We start from the raw sequence: 20,106 nt of genomic DNA, 5'->3' as shown, positions 1-20,106 counted from the left end.
GGGCCAGGCTGGGGGGGACTCCCACTGGAGGAGCCAGTGGGCCTGTGTCTCAGCTGGGACTCCCCACCATCGGCCAGGTTGGGGAGACTCCGTGAGGACCCAGTGGGCCTGTGTCTCAGCTGGGGGAGACTCTGTGAGGACCCAGTGGGCCTGTGTCTCAGCTGGGGGAGACTCTGTGAGGACCCAGTGGGCCTGTGTCTCAGCTAGGGGAGACTCTGTGAGGACCCAGTAGGGCCTGTGTCTCAGCTAGGGGAGACTCTGTGAGGATCCAGTGGGCCTGTGTCTCAGCTGGGACTCCCCAGAGTGGGCCAGGCTGGGGGAGACTCCGTGAGGACCCAGTGGGCCTGTGTCTCAGCTAGGGGAGACTCTGTGAGGACCCAGTAGGGCCTGTGTCTCAGCTAGGGGAGACTCTGTGAGGACCCAGTGGGCCTATGTCTCAGCTGGGGGAGACTCTGTGAGGATCCAGTGGGCCTGTGTCTCAGCTGGGACTGCCCAGAGTGGGCCAGGCTGGGGGAGACTCCGTGAGGACCCAGTGGGCCTGCGTCTCAGCTGGGACTCCCCAGAGTGGGCCAGGCTGGGGGAGACTCCGTGAGGACCCAGTGGGCCTGCGTCTCAGCTGGGACTCTCCACAGTGGGCCAGGCTGGGGCTGAGGGTTCAGACCCCTTGCAGGTGGCTTGGGATACTCTGAGCTGACCTGGGACAGCTCAAGAGGATCTCCGTGTCCAGTAACTCATCCCTTGGGTGCACCACAGGCTTCTTCAATTGTGTGTATTTAAAGGAGTATTTGTCAGCTTCCTACATTTGGGGAAGTTTTAAACGAAAGAGTTACACGCAGTAAAGATCTGAATACATACACATATACAACAATAGTTATTTTAGGTAAAATTCTATGTCTGTTGTTACAAATCATATACATACCATGTAAATGAGTACCATGCTTATTATAATGTGTAAGTACATATACATTATTATAGAAATATATAAATTTATGTAAATTACATATATAGTGTACAATGTGTACATTAATATTTTATACTATGTCTTATATTGTATATTGCTACAAGATACATTACAACATGTATAAATAACTAATTTGTAACACTTATTACCAGTACATCATTTTTGTATCATGTAGATATTTTTCTAATAAAATTATCCAAAATATTTATTAGGTAAGTTGTATTAAAGTGTCTACTGGCCACAAATGGCTCAATGGGCATTTTAGAAATTTGGGTCTCAGAGCCGTCTTTGTGAGACAGAATGCTGGGGAGTGGAGCCACTTGCCTCACCTCACAGACCTGGCTCCTGTGGGCAGGTGCCCTGCTACCACTGCTGTCCTCCACACAGCCTAAGCACAGACTCATCTCTCTACGCGACCCGAAAACCAACCCAGCAGGAATGAATCTACCTTCTCCAGGCCATATGTTTGGCATTGTTGTACACACGCGTGAGGGTGAGGGTGCAGACCGGGGCCTGAATGAGTGGGACTACTTCCCGTTCCGGAGAGGCCCATATGGGCTGGACCCAAGCAGGGAAAAGGCTCTCAACAGGCGGTGAGCGATCCGTGGGCTTCTCATAGTCAACTTTTCAGCATGCGGACTGCGAGAAACGGATTCGTACTGTTTCCAAACCTCACGTCTTGCCTGCACTCACTGGCCAACAGGATGAGTGGGCTCTTTGGCCAAAATTGGTGCTTCGGGGCCTTGCAGAGCCATTTGTTCTGTCTGATGACACATGGAGTGAGGTAAACTTGGTATTGTTTTAATTCACTAATTTCTGTGATGGGTTTCTACACAGCAGTAGGTGAACCTGGCATTTTCCTGCTGGTGGAGAAGTTGGACTTCTGCACGTTTTATGTTTGTACTGTTTTGTTCTTCCATGATGCTGACAAAGTGAGACTGAATCTTTGCATTTTGTTTCTAAAGTGTCACAAAGATTGCAGGAGTGACATAGAGTGCTGGAGGCTCTGACTGGCCAGTGAGTTACCGCTCACCACTGTGTTAGTTCAGGTTCCCGCAGTGGGGCTGCAGGGACGCTATGTGAGTCTTTAGGTATAGCCCCCTGGACTTTAGAGCACCTTCCCAGTATGTGGCCTGGGATTTTCACTGGAATACAATGGGGAAGAAGTAAGTACTCTCTCCAGGATATGTTGCCACTAAAGCCAGGTAGAGTGGCCTTTGACACACATGGCCACCAGTGTGGATGGGGCGGTGAGGCTGGTTGGGTTGGACTAGGCTACAACACTCATTGACATGAATGAGGACCGAATGGGATGTGGGACAGACTGGACCAGTTTGCTGTACATACTGGCAAGCACGGGAACCAGGGCAGGGGCCGGGCCTGGTGTGGATTACTGGGGATCACTCTGACTAGGCTGTAATTCCTGTTGGTTTGCATGATGGCTGAGTGTGTGGTGGGCAGGATCGGGCTGGACTAAAATCCCTGTTGGCTTGCATAGGAGACAGGGCTGGAGACAGAACTGACCCAGCAATTGCAACCATCAGCATGTGCGTAGGCTGGTTTGGGCTACAGACTGTGCTGGACCCTGTATTGGCAAGCACACACAAGAATCAGGTCTGGGATCACCTCAATAAGGTTTCTTTGGGGATCCCCAAAACTGAACCACTGGACACAGAACTCCAACCATGGAGAGAATTGCAGGTTCCATGGGCTGACTGTGAAGTGCATGTGCCAGAGCTGGGCCTCCTCAGTGTCTTAGAGCAGTGTCTTAGAACAGCATGTCCAGATGCACATGGAGGATATGGCAGTACACCTGAGCCTGCAGAGGACACCTGATACCATAACAGAGGATGGAGGACAGAGCAAATTGAGTAACTACCCCAGCCAAGTGTTGGCCATGAATAACTGGGCAAATGGAGACTCTAAGGTGGAATATATCAGCCAGTGGATTCTGGAGAGATTTCATCGTGCCTGGAGTGGTGAAATTGATAGTAATTTAGAACTATTGAAGTATCAAAACCAACTTGAGCAGGATTCCTGGCCCATGCCCCACACTGGGGACCCTGGGATGGCATTGGGTGATCGTCCTCCATCTCACGGTACGAAGGCGGTTGGAAGGCTGGGTGTGGCTTCTCCCCTTATTTCTCGCCTTTCCCCAGATATAGAAAGGAAAACAGAGAATGTGGAATTGGTGGTCTCACCCACATTCCTGTAGCCCTTGACCATTCCTACCCGCATCAACTATGTAAAAATTATATAAAAAGAAATAGAGTGGCCTTTGATTCACTTTGCTATTCCAGGAGAAGAGTGCCAATGAAGATCAAAAAAGAAAAGTTGCAAAAACATGAGGAGAGTAACGGGTAACTCGTCCCCGGAGTCCTTGGATCAGAGTCCGTGAAGCCGGAATTCCTCCTTCCCGTTCCAGCCAGGGGAGACAAAACGTTGTTTCTGCTGGTCATGGTTAATTAAATTTAATTCCAAAACTCTAAGTAATAGGCAGGATAGTTCTCCAAAATACCAAAGGCAAAGACTGTGATGCACAGACGTCCCCTTGCAGGGGAGGACATTGAAAGCAGGTGATAGATGTGCCGGGTGTGGTGTGGCGGGCCGTTTCCTCAGGGGATTGCCACACTCAGCCCTGTGTGAGGACCGTTGGCTGGCTGCTTGCCAGGGAAGAAAGGACAGCGAAAGACAATGAGTCAGACCAGGGAAGCAGGGAATTCAGAACTGAGGTTCTGGGGGATTTCCAGATGATCATTGTGGGGAGGGAGGGTCACTCTCCTCCATGAGGTTAAGGACTTGGGATTTTGAAGGGCCGACAGATCGCACTGGGGCAGAGCTTTGCTCCATGGTGGTTTCTCAGTGAGTCTGGGGTTGTTCATGGGCGTACAGGAGAACGCACGGAGCTCCAGGAAAGCAAGTGCTGCTCTCATCCCTCGCAGTCTACTGTGGCTGTCAGCAGGCTAAGGAAAACCAAACACACACCTCACTCACATTCTACTGTGGCTGTCAGCAGGCTAAGGAAAACCAAACACACACCTCACTCACATTCTACTGTGGCTGTCAGCAGGCTAAGGAAAACCAAACACACACCTCACTCACATTCTACTGTGGCTGTCAGCAGGCTAAGGAAAACCAAACACACACCTCACTCACATTCTACTGTGGCTGTCAGCAGGCTAAGGAAAACCAAACACACACCTCACTCACATTCTACTGTGGCTGTCAGCAGGCTAAGGAAAACCAAACACACACCTCACTCACATTCTACTGTGGCTGTCAGCAGGCTAAGGAAAACCAACACACACCTCACTCACATTCTACTGTGGCTGTCAGCAGGCTAAGGAAAACCAAACACACACAGAGAGAGACGGAAGTGAGTGTGTCGAAGATTTTCCCAGCATTTCCATATTACAGCAGCACTAGTCACAGTAACGAGCCTTAGGTGTTTCTCGGGGACTGAGTGGAGGAGAGGAGATGCGGCCCATTTGCATGGTGGCTGCTCAGCCACTGAAGTACTACATTCTGTCATTGAAGATCACTTGGATGGACAAGGGGGATGAATGAAACAAGCCAGAAGCAGAGAGACAAAGACCACAGGATGTCATTCATCCGGAAAACCTAAAAAAGTTCATCCACAGAAGAGGGGAGAGCAGTGGTGATTCCTGGACTGTGGGAGGGTGGTGGACGTGAACAGTGGGTCCATAGTTGAGTACAGAAAGGAGGAGGAGATTATGTTGTATTTCACAGGGGCTTGACTATAATCCATAATAACATTGTTTATTTCAAAAGAGATACATGTGGATTTTGAATGTTTTGTGACTAACAAAGGTAAAAATTGGAAGTAATAGATATGTTAATTATCCATATTTGAACTTTAAAGAAGATTAGCATGTGCCACTCTTTACATTGTGTCACATAAATTTGTACAATTATTAAATGTGGGTTAGAATAGTAATGGTTGCAGGTTTAAACTTCCTACCAGACATTTAAAAATAGAAAGCCAGAATTTATTAATTATTGCCATAGGGGTCAACATTTTGCTGTAAGGAAGGAGGTTGGACTCCTAGTCTTGAGGCAAAGGGCCTTAGAGTGGTTAGAGCTGGAGCTGACCTGTTAGAAAGGTCAGTGGCGGACAGTGGGAGACTGTCTATAGGAGCTCAACTGGGTTTGCTGACCTGAACTTTGTGAAGTGAGACTTCAATTGCTCACAGAGAGAGGACTGCCGTGTTCCCTGTGTGGATGCCTCAAATCCACACACCCTGAGTCAGTGCTGAGAGTCGCCTCAGGGTCAGAATAGACTGGGACTGTAGATCTTGTCCCTTTACCTGGGTCAGAGCATGTGCTGAAGCTGTGGGTGTCATAGAGTGTTAGAGAAAGCAATGAAACAGAAAGACAGGTTCAGGACGGAGGTGTTCCATGTGGGTGCAGGGACTGGGGTGGCATGGAGGTGTAGCAGCAGGTGTGAGACACTCTTGCTGCAGGGAAAGCTTGTCTCTATGGTCCCAAGCATAGACTCACTTTACTGGCGCACTTCAGGATGTGCATGAGGGAACAGGTTCCCAACTGCTGTGTTCAACTAGGAGAGCAGAGCTGGTGTGCTGTGGATGATGGTGATTGTGGCTTCTGTGTCTGCAGATTGAGTCTTTACTGGACATGTGCAGTTAGCATGGACACAGAGCTTTCCCTGTGTGGTGCTGTGTGTCTGCAGATTGAGTCTTTACTGGACATGTGCAGTTAGCATGGACACAGAGCTTTCCCTGTGTGGTGCTGTGTGTCTGCAGATTGAGTCTTTACTGGACATGTGCAGTTAGCATGGACACAGAGCTTTCCCTGTGTGGTGCTGTGTGTCTGCAGATTGAGTCTTTACTGGACATGTGCAGTTAGCATGGACACAGAGCTTTCCCTGTGTGGTGCTGTGTGTCTGCAGATTGAGTCTTTACTGGACATGTGCAGTTAGCATGGACACAGAGCTTTCCCTGTGTGGTGCTGTGTGTCTGCAGATTGAGTCTTTACTGGACATGTGCAGTTAGCATGGACACAGAGCTTTCCCTGTGTGGTGCTGTGTGTCTGCAGATTGAGTCTTTACTGGACATGTGCAGTTAGCATGGACACAGAGCTTTCCCTGTGTGGTGCTGTGTGTCTGCAGATTGAGTCTTTACTGGACATGTGCAGTTAGCATGGACACAGAGCTTTCCCTGTGTGGTGCTCTGTGTCTCCGGGTCTGCTCATGTATATGAGACTCGTGTTTTCTCTAATCGCTCTGATGAGCCCGGGTGGTGGAAGACCCCAGAGCTGAAGAGGCACATGACGGATCCCAGTCCTTTTAAAGGAACACCAGATCTTTGGGTTAGAGTGTTGTGGTTGTTTCTGAGCAAAAGCTGAGCAGCATTATTTGCCCTTAGACATTTAATTATGGTGGGAGTAGAAGGAGGTGGTAGATTTCATCTGAGTGAAGGCAGGAAGCAAGAGAAAACCAAAACAAAACAACAAACAAACAAACAAACAAACCTGGAGACCAGCAGAGATTAGAGCCATGATCTGAGCTTTCTCATTACTTTCTGCTGAAAATCAGAGTTTGCCTCAGTTCAACTTAGAAATTTTAGCTGGAGTTTTCTTTAAAGGTTTAAGGTGTGAGACTTCGACAGATTACGTGAAACCAAAGGAGCACAGACACAGAACACTCACTGCCAAGTTTGTATTTGGAGTCTGAAGGGCAAGGACATGGGGCAGGAGTCATAACATTGGCCCTCGAGGTTTGGAAACAAGAAGGAATGAGCTGTTCACTGTTGTCTGTTCTCAGCGGCAGCAACGCACTCTATGGAGTATGCAACGCCCAACACGTCTTTCACCTGGCACACACGATCTTCTGCAAAGGCAGAATGCAGCTCCATCTGTACCTGTGGACACAAGGGACACAGCAGGCAGTGAGCGTTGTGGTCAGAGACAGTAGCAAGGGGCAGGCAAGACGCACGTGCTGCCTGTGGGTGGAGTGTGTCTGTGAAATCACACGGGCAATTCAGCCAATAGGAATAAACACACGGCGACTGCTGGTCACACAGCACTGAGACCTGCTCTCAGTGTCCCCACTTCTAAATGCCCTGTCCCCATTATATGCGTTGGCCTGAGCACAGCTTGCTCTGCTCTCATAGTTCCAAACCTCCTCTCACAGTTCAGTATTTTCTTTACAATAAGTGCTCGACATTGAGATACAGAAAAGCCAGTGAATGTGCCTCTCTTTGTTTCCAACCTAGAGAATTCACCAGTACTGTACATCGTAACGTCTGCAACAAGTCTCAGTTTTGTCTGTTGTTCTTCGTGCTGTCTATATAGATGGGAACATCCCAGAACAGGGAGACGAAAGAAAACCACCTAACTTGCTCTCGGCCTATTCCAGAGCCCGTGTCCTGTTTTATTCGCAGAGCCTCTGCCACTCCAGTGTGTGAGATCTCTCACCTAAAGGCTGCAGAGCGGGCCTTTCTTCCTGTGCCACGTGCACTCCTGCATCCTGGTCCCTTGCCTCTGGCAGCTGCCGGTCCACAGCCTCATCAGCTCTCATAGGGAGGGGCTCAGCGTGGGCCTGGAGGGCCACCAGGAGAAGGGCAGCCAGCAGAGCGAGGGTCCTCATGGCTGGGAGTCACCTGCAGGATGGGGGAGCAAGAGCCAAGGGTGTGTTGAGTAAACAACTGGGAACAGAAGTGGAATACTTGTCAAACATTACACATCTGGAGAAAATCCCATGGCAAATGCAGCAATAGCTCAAACAGCTCAATAGCTGAAGCATACAATGTGATGGGAAAATTCACAAAGGTTTGAGCAGACATTTTGCAAATTCAAAGCTGTTTTGGAGAAGCCGCTATTATCTCCACTGGACATGTCAAAGGAGGTGTGTGTCTTTAGAGAAATATCTTGAGTGTCTTTCTTTTCCCTCCTGGCAGCTGCGGTGTGAAGCAGCCCTCGGGGACGCAGAAGCAGGAGCCAGCAGAGGCTCCATCGGCATGGGTTGTGATGGTAGAAGGTTCCCCTGGAGTGGTCCTAGAGAGGCTGGGCTGCAATGACACATCCAGAGAGGGAGAAGCCAGAGCTTCCCAGTACTTACCGATCCTCAGTGTGTGCAGGATGATCAGAGGGGAGCTGTGGGTGCCCTGGGAGTTGATTCCTGGAGGAAGAGCCACCACTGAGATGCTCCCAGGACTTCTCCTATATAAGGATCCCCTGGGTTGAGATGTCCTCACTTTTACCATTGGGCAATACAAACATGTCTGGGTTAGAATTATGGGGCACTTTGATGTGAATCTTGGGTGAACTAGGGGAAGCAGAGGACTTTGCATCTGCCTGAGTCAAGCTTGAGCAGGCCCTGGTGGAAGACCCTAGTGGTAACCATATGTTTTTCCAAAACTTCTAGCATGAGCGGCCCTGAGCTACTTAAACCGGCAGGTGCTGAATCCAATAGACAATGACATTAGGGTCTGCATAGACTGTGGTCTGCACTCTGTGACACATCCCTGGTGAAGGAGACGTGGGTGAAAATGCCTTTTAAACCCTGAGCATTTTCAGTTCAGTGCTCTATCACATCCCGGGACTTGGGATCCTCTCCTGAAAGTGAATCAAATCCTGGCTGCAAAGTGGGGATGTTAGAGAGTTTTGGATAGGTTGTGCACTACCACTCACATGTAGCTCCATGGAGGTAGGTTTGCTGGAAGTTTCCTGAGAGGTTATTTTTGCACAGAGCCAGGAGCATCCTAGAGGGAACAGTTGTCTCCTTGAAGCTGTTAAATGTGTTGTGGCTAAAAGAATTTTTGGCACTACCTGTGCCAAGATCCACGAGTGTGATGTATGACTGTTTTTTTTTCTGCATTGAGTTGTCCAGGGTGAAAGCTCACCAATCCAAACAAAGGTAAGATGAACCCATATGCCTACGCATGTGCTTTGCCTCACAATGCCTCTTCAATCTATGTGGAGGAGAAATCTTACTGAAAGCAGTGTAGTTTTCATAACGTTCCACAATCTTGTCTCCTTCCTTGTCAAAGTTAGATGAGTGTCATTTGTTTGAAAAACCAGATAACCCAATGGTACCCCTTATGCCAGCCCATCAGTTTTATGGTCATGATAAGTTATACGGGTGTGGTGTTTTGTTGGAAGCTGTGCAGTATCAGTCTGTGATGGATTGGGAGCCCCGCACAGCCTAAGCAGGCCTGCAGGTGTCTCCCTGTGTCACGGCTGTGGCTGTGTCCATCCTTGGTGTGGGCTCTCACCCTGGGGCTGCAATGGGTTCCTGAAATGTGGAAAACTCAGCAGCTTCATCATTTGTGACCTGAGTATGATCTCAGCCACTCATCATGGCATCTGTTGGTATTTTAAGGGAATTTGATTCCATGTGCTGCTGTTAGGTTAAGAAATTTGCTAATTATTTTTAGAGTCTTGTTGATGTGTGAAGGTCAGTTGGTGGTATGTGAGCCTGGGGAAGCTTCATGGTTGGAGCAATCCTCAGTGGGCAAACAAAAGTTCAACTGCCAGAATCTCTGTTCACAGCATGCACTTCACTCCATAGGTATTTCTTCACTGGGTTATAGAGGGACCCCTTGGGGATACAGGTCCGCATGTTTGCACAGTTCACAGGGAAGCCTTCCAAACTGATAGTCCTCTGGTTTCCTGTATTGGTTAAGGGAAAATTGGATGTGCAAGACAAATAGATATCTTAGAAGTGAAGGACCGGCCTCTGAGGTTATCAGTGAGTGATGGAGAAAACATGAAGAGGGAGGAAACATTGCTGTATGCGTCAGGAGTCCTCAGGAGCTGAGTGCATCGGTGGGCGAGGGACCTACTCAGAGCAGAGCACCTGTGTTTGGGACTGACCTCAGGACCCCAAGTGGCAGACCGAATTCCAGTGTTCTCCCTGCTTTGTGTTTTCTCTGGTTCAAGATAGCAGAAGAGAACATCCTGGTCCTAATGTTTTATTTTCTTCCTGTTTTCCCCGAGGTGCAAATGACAGACCAAAGTACACCAAGATGCTGTGCTAGTGTCTTCTCCATTAGTTGTTTTAGTTTTTGTAACATTAGAGATACTGTCCTAGGAACTGGTAGTTTCATACAAGATAAATGTTCATGAAAGCTTTTGTGTGACACTTGGATCTGTTGGGGTATAACAGTCTCTGCATTCTTACATAATAATGTGCTATCCTGTGAGTGCAGATGATGGCCAAACTGTACATAAACAAAATGATAAGTCCATTAAGCACCTTTTGTTGTTTGTTCATTTAATCCTGACTTCTGGCCCCGTGAACAGAGAACTTAAGAAAGCTGGGAGAAATGGAAATGGAATGCTCAGTGTAAGTGAACTTCTGGCATTTCATAATGGGAAGTTATCCTTCTGTTATGAAACAGTGTGTCGATTTGCCTCATGGACCAGTGGCAGGAACAGCCAGTAAATTTAACCACAATGCTTATGAAACCTTATTTTTTTTTTTTTTTTTTTGCTGTTAGGCATCAGTTCTACAGTGGTTTCTACATGGAATTCCTTTGTGAGGATGCAGTCCATTCAGGTGAGTGCAAGAACCAAGGCAAGGAGCAGCCTAGACCAGGCCAGGTTGCAGTATCCACCAGCACACAAGTGGACCAGATAAGGCAGGCAGGCCATGTTGGGCCAGTCCATAACATCCATTGGCAAATCCGAGCACTAGGATGTTGTGCAGGAGGTGCCGGGTTGGACACTGGGGCTGGGACGGGGGCCTGTCTGTGTTGGGATAGGCCTCAGCACCAACCAGCAAGAGCTGTAACTGGCAGCAGACTGGACCAATCCAGGTTGAAGCAGCTGCTGGTCAATGGTGAGGTGAAGCGAGCCATGCTAGCTTTGAGAGGGCAGTGGGTGTCAGGTGATTGGGCTCCCAGTTTGGTTGATATTGGTTCCATCAGCCTTGTGGGCACAGGGGTTCTGGTGGGCCTGGAGTGACTGGCCCAGGTCCTTGAGCCTGCATGTGTGATGGGTGCTGGGTCTGTGAGCCCTTGAGGTTGAATGGGGTTTGGATGCTTCCAGGTTTCCAGGCCCAGGGTTGTTGGGCTCACTGACGTGGTGGGTGTCAGGTTTGGAGCCCTGGGCGATGGAAGTCTGGCAAGATCCAGATTGGCAGGTCTGGGCCCTTGGACCTGCATGTGGGAACTGGTTCTCCTCAGTGGATAAGATGGAGTAATGGATGGCTTGCCCAGATTCATGTAGAGTTATTCCAGCACATTGGAGCCATCTCATGACATCTGTTACCAAAGCAGAAGGAGAACAGAACAGACTGGACAACTACCCCAGCTCAATGAAGACAGCGAATAGCTGGGTGAATGGAGAGTCTAAGGTGAACTATGTCAGCCAATGGACATTGAACGTGTTCTCTAGTCCTTGGATCGGTGAGATCCATTGGTGAGATCAATAACGTTTCAGAACTATCAAAACCATCTGTGTAGATCGTTGGAGTATATACCACATCAACACCCTGGGTCGATATTGGGTGGCTCTTCGACATACTTGGGTATTTTGGCAGTTGTGTGGCTGGATGTGGCTTCTCCTCCTGTGCCCAGCTCCCCCCAGATAGAGAAAAAAATGGAGACCTGGGAAACAATGATCACACCCACTTTTCTTTGATTAATGATCCTTCTCACTGTGATCAACTACGCAAATATATCCAAAAAACCAAAATAAAACAAATCAAAACAAACCCGTATTTTATACTTCCACACACAGTGGATAGATGGATAGGTTTGTCCCATAGTTTTCAAGGTTTTAAGTTCATACTTAATAGCATAATTTTTTAAGTCATAATGGTTCAGTGTGTACTATTAAGAACAATAGTTTCTTCAACTTCAACGAAAGTTTCATCAACTTTAAATTTGGAAATAATGTAGAAATAAAGGTATTGTAATGTTCAGAATGAAACTCACTTTCTCATGTAGGGAGACAATGTCAAATATAAAGAATATGCATAGACTGAAAATTATTCAGAAAAGTAAAGGAAAACAGAGGGTTCACGATCAGCATGAGGAAAACGGTGAAACTGAAAAAGGGAAGTCAGGATTGTCCTGTGTGTCCCGTTGAGTTTGTGTTGAGACCCAAGACCAGGCTACAGATCCACATGCACTCTGGGTTCAGAGCCGGTTCTCTGCCTTGGATTTGGTAAGACCCAGGCTAAGCCTTAGGACAAAGGAGAGAACTGGTTCCATGGCAGCAAAACTTCAAATTGGAGGAAATTGAAGGAATGCAAGAGAGCCCTTGTGGGCCTCACCACTCTTCCTAGTGCTTGACGCTTGCAGGAGCCAAGTGGGAAGAACCGGTCATTTCCAGACCAAAATCACAAACCAACTCTGATCTCCATGTGATGGGCTGTAAGTCCCCATGCCTGGCGTGTCTCAGAGGGATGCCTGTATCCATATACTGGCTTCCTCAAAGCCACACAGCCCCAGGGTTGGGCTGTGACCCAGCTCAGGCTCAGAGTGGAGTGGCCTGGAGATCTGCTCCTCTCAGGGCTGTGAGCATGTGTTGATGGTGCTGGTGTCATGGAATGTTAGAGCACAGGGTACAGGAAGGAAACCAGAAGACAGGCTCAGGAAGGTGTCACCCCTTGTGGGGCAGGCATTGCTGTGGTGTGGAGGTTTAGCAGCATGTGGATGCCATTGCTGCCCCAGGGAAAACTATCTCTGTGTTCCTCAGCATAGACTCACTCTACTGCCCCACTTTGAGATGTGCAAGAGGTGACAGGTTCTCAGCTGCTTGTATTTAATTAGGAGAGCAAATCACAAAGGGCAGTGGAGGACTGTTGGTGTGCGTTTTCTGTCTGCAAACTCAGCCCTTAGCAGACATGTGCAGCTAACAGAGACACAGATATTGTCCCCATGTGATGCTCCTAAGGTTTTTGTGCTCCTAAGGTTTTGTAAACAGGCTGGTCTCATCTGAGCTAATGATGCAGTGGAGTGGAAGACCCCAGAGATGAAGAGGCATATGATTAATCCAAGTCTTTTCAATAGAACCCCAGCACTTGGGTACTTGGTGTCTGTGGTCATTGTGCCTGAATAAAAATGGAGAAGCGTTGTTTGAGCTTAAATGTCAGAAATGTCCTATGGGATTGGATTTCATATAACTGAAGGCAGAAAGTAAGGGAAAATTAAGATCAGAACAATCATCTGAGCTTTCTGATCACTCTTTGCCTGAGTTTGCCAGAGTTCAGCTTGCAGATTGTGTAAGTTTAAGATGTCAGACTCGCAGCTGCATGGTGCCTGATTAAGATCCACACGAGCATCAAAGGAGCACACACACATAGTACTCACAACCAGGTCTTTAATTGGAGCTGGAAAGAGCAGGGCATGACTCAGTGTCATAACATTTGTTGTCGAGGTGAAAGCAAAGAAGGAACATGCTGTTCTCTGGTCTTCACTCTCAGCTGCAGCAGCGGGCGACACCGAATCCACAGTAGCCACGGAAGCGCCTCGGGCCGGGACAGAACCATCCTCTTCTGCATATGCAGTCTCTACCTGGCTTTGCATCTGTAGAAACACGGGGTGCAGCAGGCACTGAGCGGTGTGGTAGAGATGACAGCAAGGGCGAGCTGTGGGTGCTAACTCTGGGTTGAGTGAGTCTGTCAAACTGGCTGCACTGGAGTCAGTACTTCAGACAAGCCAGCGAACAGTAAAAATAGACAGCAACTGTTGATCACACAGAGCCTGAAGCCTATTGTCAATATTCCCACATCTAACTGCTCTGTCCGGATCGTATATACTCGAGCACAACTTTTTACAGTCTCCTGTTTTCTAAACATTATAGTATGGTTTAATATTTTCCTTACAATGAAATCTACACATTGACACAGAGTTCCAATGAATGTGTGTATATCTCAAACGTAGACAATCCAAAGACATTTCTCACATTCTAATGTCTGCGGAAAGTCTCAGGGCCATTTCATTTTCACTCTTCGGTCTATACATGGGAACTTTCCAGACCAGGGAGTTGAAAACAAACAAACAAACAAACAAACAAACACCACCTAAGTTACTGTCCCAGCTTATTCCAGAGCCTGTGTTCTTTTTTTTCTCTAATCCTGGATTTTTGAAGCTTTGCTTATGGAGATCTCTCACCGAAAGCTTGCAGAGCAGGGTTTTCTTGCTCTTTCATGTACATGGCTACTTCCAAGTCCTTTTCTGCCAGCTGTTGCTGGTCCACAACCTCTCCAGCTCTCACAGGGAGGGGCTCAGCGTGGGCCTGGAGGGCCACCAGGAGAAAGGCAGCCAGCAGAGCGAGGGTCCTCATGGCTGGGAGTCACCTGCAGGATGGGGGAGCAAGAGCCAAGGGTGTGGGGAGTGAGCAACTAGAAAGAGGAGGGAAATACTTGCAAGCTGCACAGCTGGTGAAAATCCCATGACAGCATGCACTTAAGGAGCAGAATGATGGGCTTACGACTGATAAGTAAGGATTATACTATTGTAATGTGTAGGGGAAACACGTGGGAAGGGTAAGGATTTGGAGAGAGAGATGGGAAATTCCATAGCCCTGGAAATGTAGCACATATAATAGATTAATTTAGTGTAAAAATGCAGAAATAGTTCATACAACTCAAAAGCAGAAGCATACAACGTGATGGGAAAATTCACAAAGGTTTGAGCAGACATTTTGCAAATTCAAAGCTGTTTTGGAGAAGCAGCTATTATCTCAACTGGAGAGGACAAATGTTGTACGTATGTTTGGACAAAGTTCTTGAGTGTCTTTCTTTTCCCTCCTGGCAGCTGCGGTGTGAAGCAGCCCTCGGGGACGCAGAAGCAGGAGCCAGCAGAGGCTCCATCGGCATGGGTTGTGATGGTAGAAGGTTCCCCTGGAGTGGTCCTAGAGAGGCTGGGCCACAATGACACATCCAGAGAGGGAGAAGCCAGAGCTTCCCAGTACTTACCGATCCTCAGTGTGTGCAGGATGATCAGAGGGGAGCTGTGGGTGCCCTGGGAGTTGATTCCTGGAGGAAGAGCCACCACTGAGATGCAGCCCAAGACTTCTATTTAAAGGTCTCCTGGGTTGAGATGTCCTCACTTTTATCATTGGGCAATACAAACATGCCTGGGTTAGAATTATGGGGCACTTTGATGTGAATCTTGGGTGAACTAGGGGAAGCAGAGGACTTTGCATCTGCCTGAGTCAAGCTTGAGCAAGCCCTGGTGGCAACCACTTGTGCCTTCAATACTTCCAGCATGAGCGGCCCTGAGATGCTTAGGCCTTGTCATGTCCTGAAACTCTTTGACAAGGAATGTTGATGTGTGCTCGGAACCCTGGACTAAACTGTGTAATGCATTCCTTGTGAAGGAGACCTGGGTGAAAATTCCAGAGAATTGCAGTTCAAGGGGCCCTGTGTGGTGGTCTAGTGGCTAAAGTCCTCACCTTGCATGCGCAAGTTCCCATGTGGGCTCCTGTTCTAATTCTGGCAGCCCCACTTCCCATCCAACTCCTTGCAGGTGGCTTGGGAACGCAGCTGAGGTTGGCCCAAAGCCTTGAGAGACTACAGCCCCGTGGGAGACCAGGAAGAGGCTTCTAGCTCTTATGTTCGGATTGGTCCAGCTCCAGCCATTGCAGCCATGTGAGGAGTGAATCAATGGATGGAAGGTCTTCCTCTCTATATCTTCCTCTCTTTCTTCTCTCTGTAAGTCTGCCTTTCCAATAAAAATAAAACAAATCCTTAAAAAATTCGCAGTTCATTTCTCCATCACATCCCAGGACTTGGTATGCAGTGATGAAAGTAAATCAAACCTTGGTGCACCCTGGGGATGTTAGAGATTTACTTGATGGGTTCTGCACTATCTACAAATGTAGTTGCCTGGCACTAGGTTTGCTGGAATTTCCTCGAGGGATTATTTGTGCACACAGCATGGAGCATCCTAGAGGGAACAAATATCTTCTTGGAAGCCATTTAATAGAATGTGGATAAAAGATTTCCATGAGATTTTATTGTGCTTGCAGTGGTGAGATTCACAGTAACTCAGAACTGTTGAACTATCCAAACCCCTTGAGCAGGACCCTCAGAGAATGCCCCACATCAGGGACCTCGGTGTGGTGTCGGCTGGCCGTCTTCCATCCCAGAGTACAGAGGCGCTTTGGAGGTTGGGTGTGGCTTCTCCTTTTGTCTCCCTCCTTTCCCCAGATATGGAAAGAAAAAAACAAAAGAGAATGTGGTGATAATGGTTTCACATTCCTTCCTGTAGCCCTTATCATCCGGGTAAGTATGTAAAAATCATGAAAAAAATTAAAATGCCAAATCAATGAGTGTTGTATGACAACTTCTGTCTCTGTGGGGAGGCATCCAGGGAGAATGATCATAGACTTGGTAAACCAACCAGACTCAGCACAACGACCCATACACTCCACGATTCTGTTCACACATGCGGCTGGCCTGCATGGGCTGCACCTCATGATGTCTCTGGCTCATGTAACAGAGAACTCCAAAGGCTGCCAGTGCACTTGCCACAGTTTGTCACAAATCACTGAGTTGGTGGCATTGAATTGGGAAAAGTAAGGATGATGTGCCACTCACCTGGAAATGACAGGAAGTATGCCAGCCCACCTGTCATTGTGTTCATGAGCAGGTTCACACCATGTCTGACACTAAGGACAGAACCTCAGGATGGCTATGGTGTTTTTGTCAGAAGTTGTGAGGTGTCAGTTTGTGATGGATTGGGAACAACAGAGTGAGAGCCAAGTGCCCTGCACAGCCTAAGGAGGCATGACGTGTCTGCAGATGTGTGTCACAGTGGTGGCTGTGCCAAACCTCTGGGGTAGGCCCTCACTCTCGGGCAGCAGTGTATTCCTGTTATGTGGAAGACTCAGCAGCTTCAGTTTATTTGAGTACATTAGCATGGTCAAGGCCACGGAAAGTCAAATATACAGAGGAGGATAGAGAGAGAGGAGAATCTTCCATCCGCTGATTTACTCCCCAAGTGGCTGCAATGTTGGAGCTGAGCGATCTGAAGCCAGGAGCTTCTTCAAGGTCTTCCACATGGGTGCAGGGTCTCAAGGCTTTGGGCTGTCTTTGACTGCTTTCCCAGGCCACAAGTAGAGAGCTGGAAGGGAGGTGGGGCTGCCAGAATATGAACCAGCATCCATATGGTATCCTAGCACGTGCAAGGCAAGGACTTTAGCTGCTAGGTTACTGTGCGATTTTTGGTACTTAAGGAGAATTGGACACAGTTGTTGGTATAGGCTAACATGCCTGGCAATGACATGTAGAGGCCTGGTGGATGTGTGTGCAGGTCAGGAGCAGTTGGTGGCATGGGAGCATGGAGAGTTCCATGGTTGGAGCAGTCCTCAGTGGGCTAACAGAAGTTCAACTGCCGCAGTCTCTTTGTTTACAGCATGCACTGCAATCCATAAGCATTTCTTCACCAGGCCACAGAGAGGGACCTTTGAGGGAAACAATCCCACATGTTTGCACAACTTACAGGGAAGCCTCCCAAATGGGCTTGTCCTCTGCCGTTTTGTAGTGAGTTTAGAGACAATTGAATAAGCAAGACAAACATGTATCTTAGTGAAGAACCATGTCTGAGGTCATCGGTGAGGGACATAGAGAACATGAATTAAAGGTAGTATCGTACGAGTCAGGGGTTCTGCGCATGAATCACTGGCTTGCCAAGGCCCAGCTTTCTGGCAGTCATGCTGAGGTTCATGGTGCCTCCGCTTGCCGCGAGGACACTGCTTTGCTTGAGGATGTCTGGGGTTGGTTGCTTTGGTCTGACGTGCTGTCATCTACACCAAAGCCTTGCAGGTGAAGCTGCAGTCATCAGAAGCTTCCAGGTTAGGTCTCTCTAACCCCAAGGGTCACCCATGACGGGCTGTGTGTTTGAGCAATTCAGTAACGCAAGTCTGTGGGACCCATTGGAGAGTTCAGTCCCTCCTCCTGATACTGTGTGAGGGAGGTGAATGTGCGTGATGCTGTGAGCCAGCGTGTTTTGTGTTGGTCTGGCGTGCATGATGCTGCGAGCCAGCGTGTTTTGTGTTGGTCTGGCATGTGTGATGCTGTGGGCCAGCGTGTTTTGTGTTGGTCTGGCGTGCATGATGCTGCGAGCCAGCGTGTTTTGTGTTGGTCTGACACACACAGGAAGGTGAAGACAGCAATTCCATGGATTTGAGGAGTAGTCGAGTGTGTCTTTTTTGCAAGTAAAGGTCAGTTTCTCCCCTGTATTCATGGAATGGGCCTGGATTTTCTCAACTTATTTCCAAGATCACTGCCTGGTTAGGGAACCCCTGGCATCGCAGGTTTGGATGGCTGATGGATGGCTGGGGAAGTGCTGCCCATGCATTCCTGTTCTGAATGTCCCCAGTGGCAGTGAAGAGTGCATGGATGACCCGGTCCTCCGGCTCAGGACACTTTCAGATGTGGCATGCTTGTAACTGGGAGTTTACTGGAACTTTTGGAAATGAGGCAGATATTTCCCCAACAAAGATGATGCAGAGCTGCCATTGATTCACTTTGAAACATTAGAACAGTTGTAGGAGGGCCTGGAGTGGTAGCCTAGTGGCTCAAGTCCTTGTCTTTCATGAGCCGGGATCATGACTGCTCCACTTGCCTTCTAGCTCCCTTTCTGTGATCTGGGAAAGCAGTCGAGGACAGTCCAAAGCCTTGGGACCCTGTACCCATGTGGGAGACCAAGAATAAGCTGCTGGATCCTGGCCTCAGCTCTGACCATGTGGCCACTTGGGGAGTGAAGCAACAGACTGAATAGCTTTTTCTCTGCATCTCCTTCTCTCTGCAAATCCACCTTTCCAATAAAAATAAATAAATCTTTTCAAAAAAAGACGATTTGCAGGAGAAATCAAGAAGTAGAAAGACAGCAACATATTGAGAGCACCACTCGAGCTCATCCTTTGATCCTTGGCTGAAGCTCTCTGGAAGCCTTGATTTGGCAGGTGTGCGAAGCCAATTGTGGACTCAGATGCATAGTTTTTGACTTTTGAATTCATACCATTGAAGCAGGTAGCTTTCACACCAAAACATCAAAGAGGACAGACACACAGATATTGTGTTGTTTGAGTGTAGGACATTAACACATCAGAGATGTTTGGATGTGGCGTGGGCATCCTGTGGTGCTCATCCGAGTGTGAGAATCACCTGTTGCTGCTGTTTCTTACCAATGAAGGAGGGAAACTGAAGTGAGAATGCTGGGAGGACAGTGTTTGAGGTTGTGGGAAAGGATGGAGGACATCAGTGGGAGGTTCTCCACTGCAATGAGTCCTTTTGCGTTTGTTAATGTGAACTTAGCGTAGAGCGACTTCCAGGTGTCCACAGAAGCACCATCACTATGGTCTTGAAAAAGTGATTTTCCAGGGGATGGTTCACTGAGACTTATCCTCCTGAGCAGTTGACATCAGGGAGAAATGCTCAGTGGCTGTGTGCACAGAATCAGCAAATGCATTTGCTTCCCACCAGGAGCTTCATGTCTTCTCAGGGGCTAAGTCCTTGCTTGCTGGAAACTCACACATCCTCGCACATCACTGTGCAGGGCTTGTCCAGTGCGCGCTGCAGTGGTCACAGGCAGTGTGATGCTTCCAGGTTCCTTCATCCTGCCTTAGTAGCCAGGGGTGTCTGCTCCTTTTCTCTGGTTGACACAGTGCTTTGGTTTTGTTTCCTCCTCTGGTTGCCACCTCATTTGCAAAGCCAGTGAAGTCAGATCCTTGTCCTGCAGGTCTCTGTCCCTTACACCAGTCTCTCCGAGGAAATTCTGTTCTACCTGTCTTTTAGTCTATCCACATTTTCAGCCTCATTTATGTTCGAGTTAGAAATTCATTATGAAATGAGTATCTACCTTCATTCTAAAGTCTTCATGTCTCCTGGAGGCAAACTCTGTTTGTAATCCTCCCTTGTGTTTAAGTTTTCATTGATTTTCTTCAGTTGCTGAAGTGATACTAGCTCACAGTGGATAGATGGATTGGTTGGTTCTGTAGTTTTCAAGGTTTTAAGTTCATGCTTAATGGCATAATTTTTTAAGTCATAATGGTTCAGTGTGTACTATTAAGAACAATAGTTTCTTCAACTTCAACAAAAGTTTCATCAAGTTTAGGTTTGGAAATAATATAGAAATGAAGGTATTGTAATGTTCAAAATGGAGCTCATTTTCTCATGTAGGGAGACAATGTCAAATATAAAG

This window comes from Ochotona princeps, chromosome 7 (assembly GCF_030435755.1).
Source record: "Ochotona princeps isolate mOchPri1 chromosome 7, mOchPri1.hap1, whole genome shotgun sequence".
In the NCBI taxonomy this organism is placed as follows: Eukaryota; Metazoa; Chordata; class Mammalia; order Lagomorpha; family Ochotonidae; genus Ochotona; species Ochotona princeps.
This window is presented reverse-complemented; position numbering follows the sequence as displayed.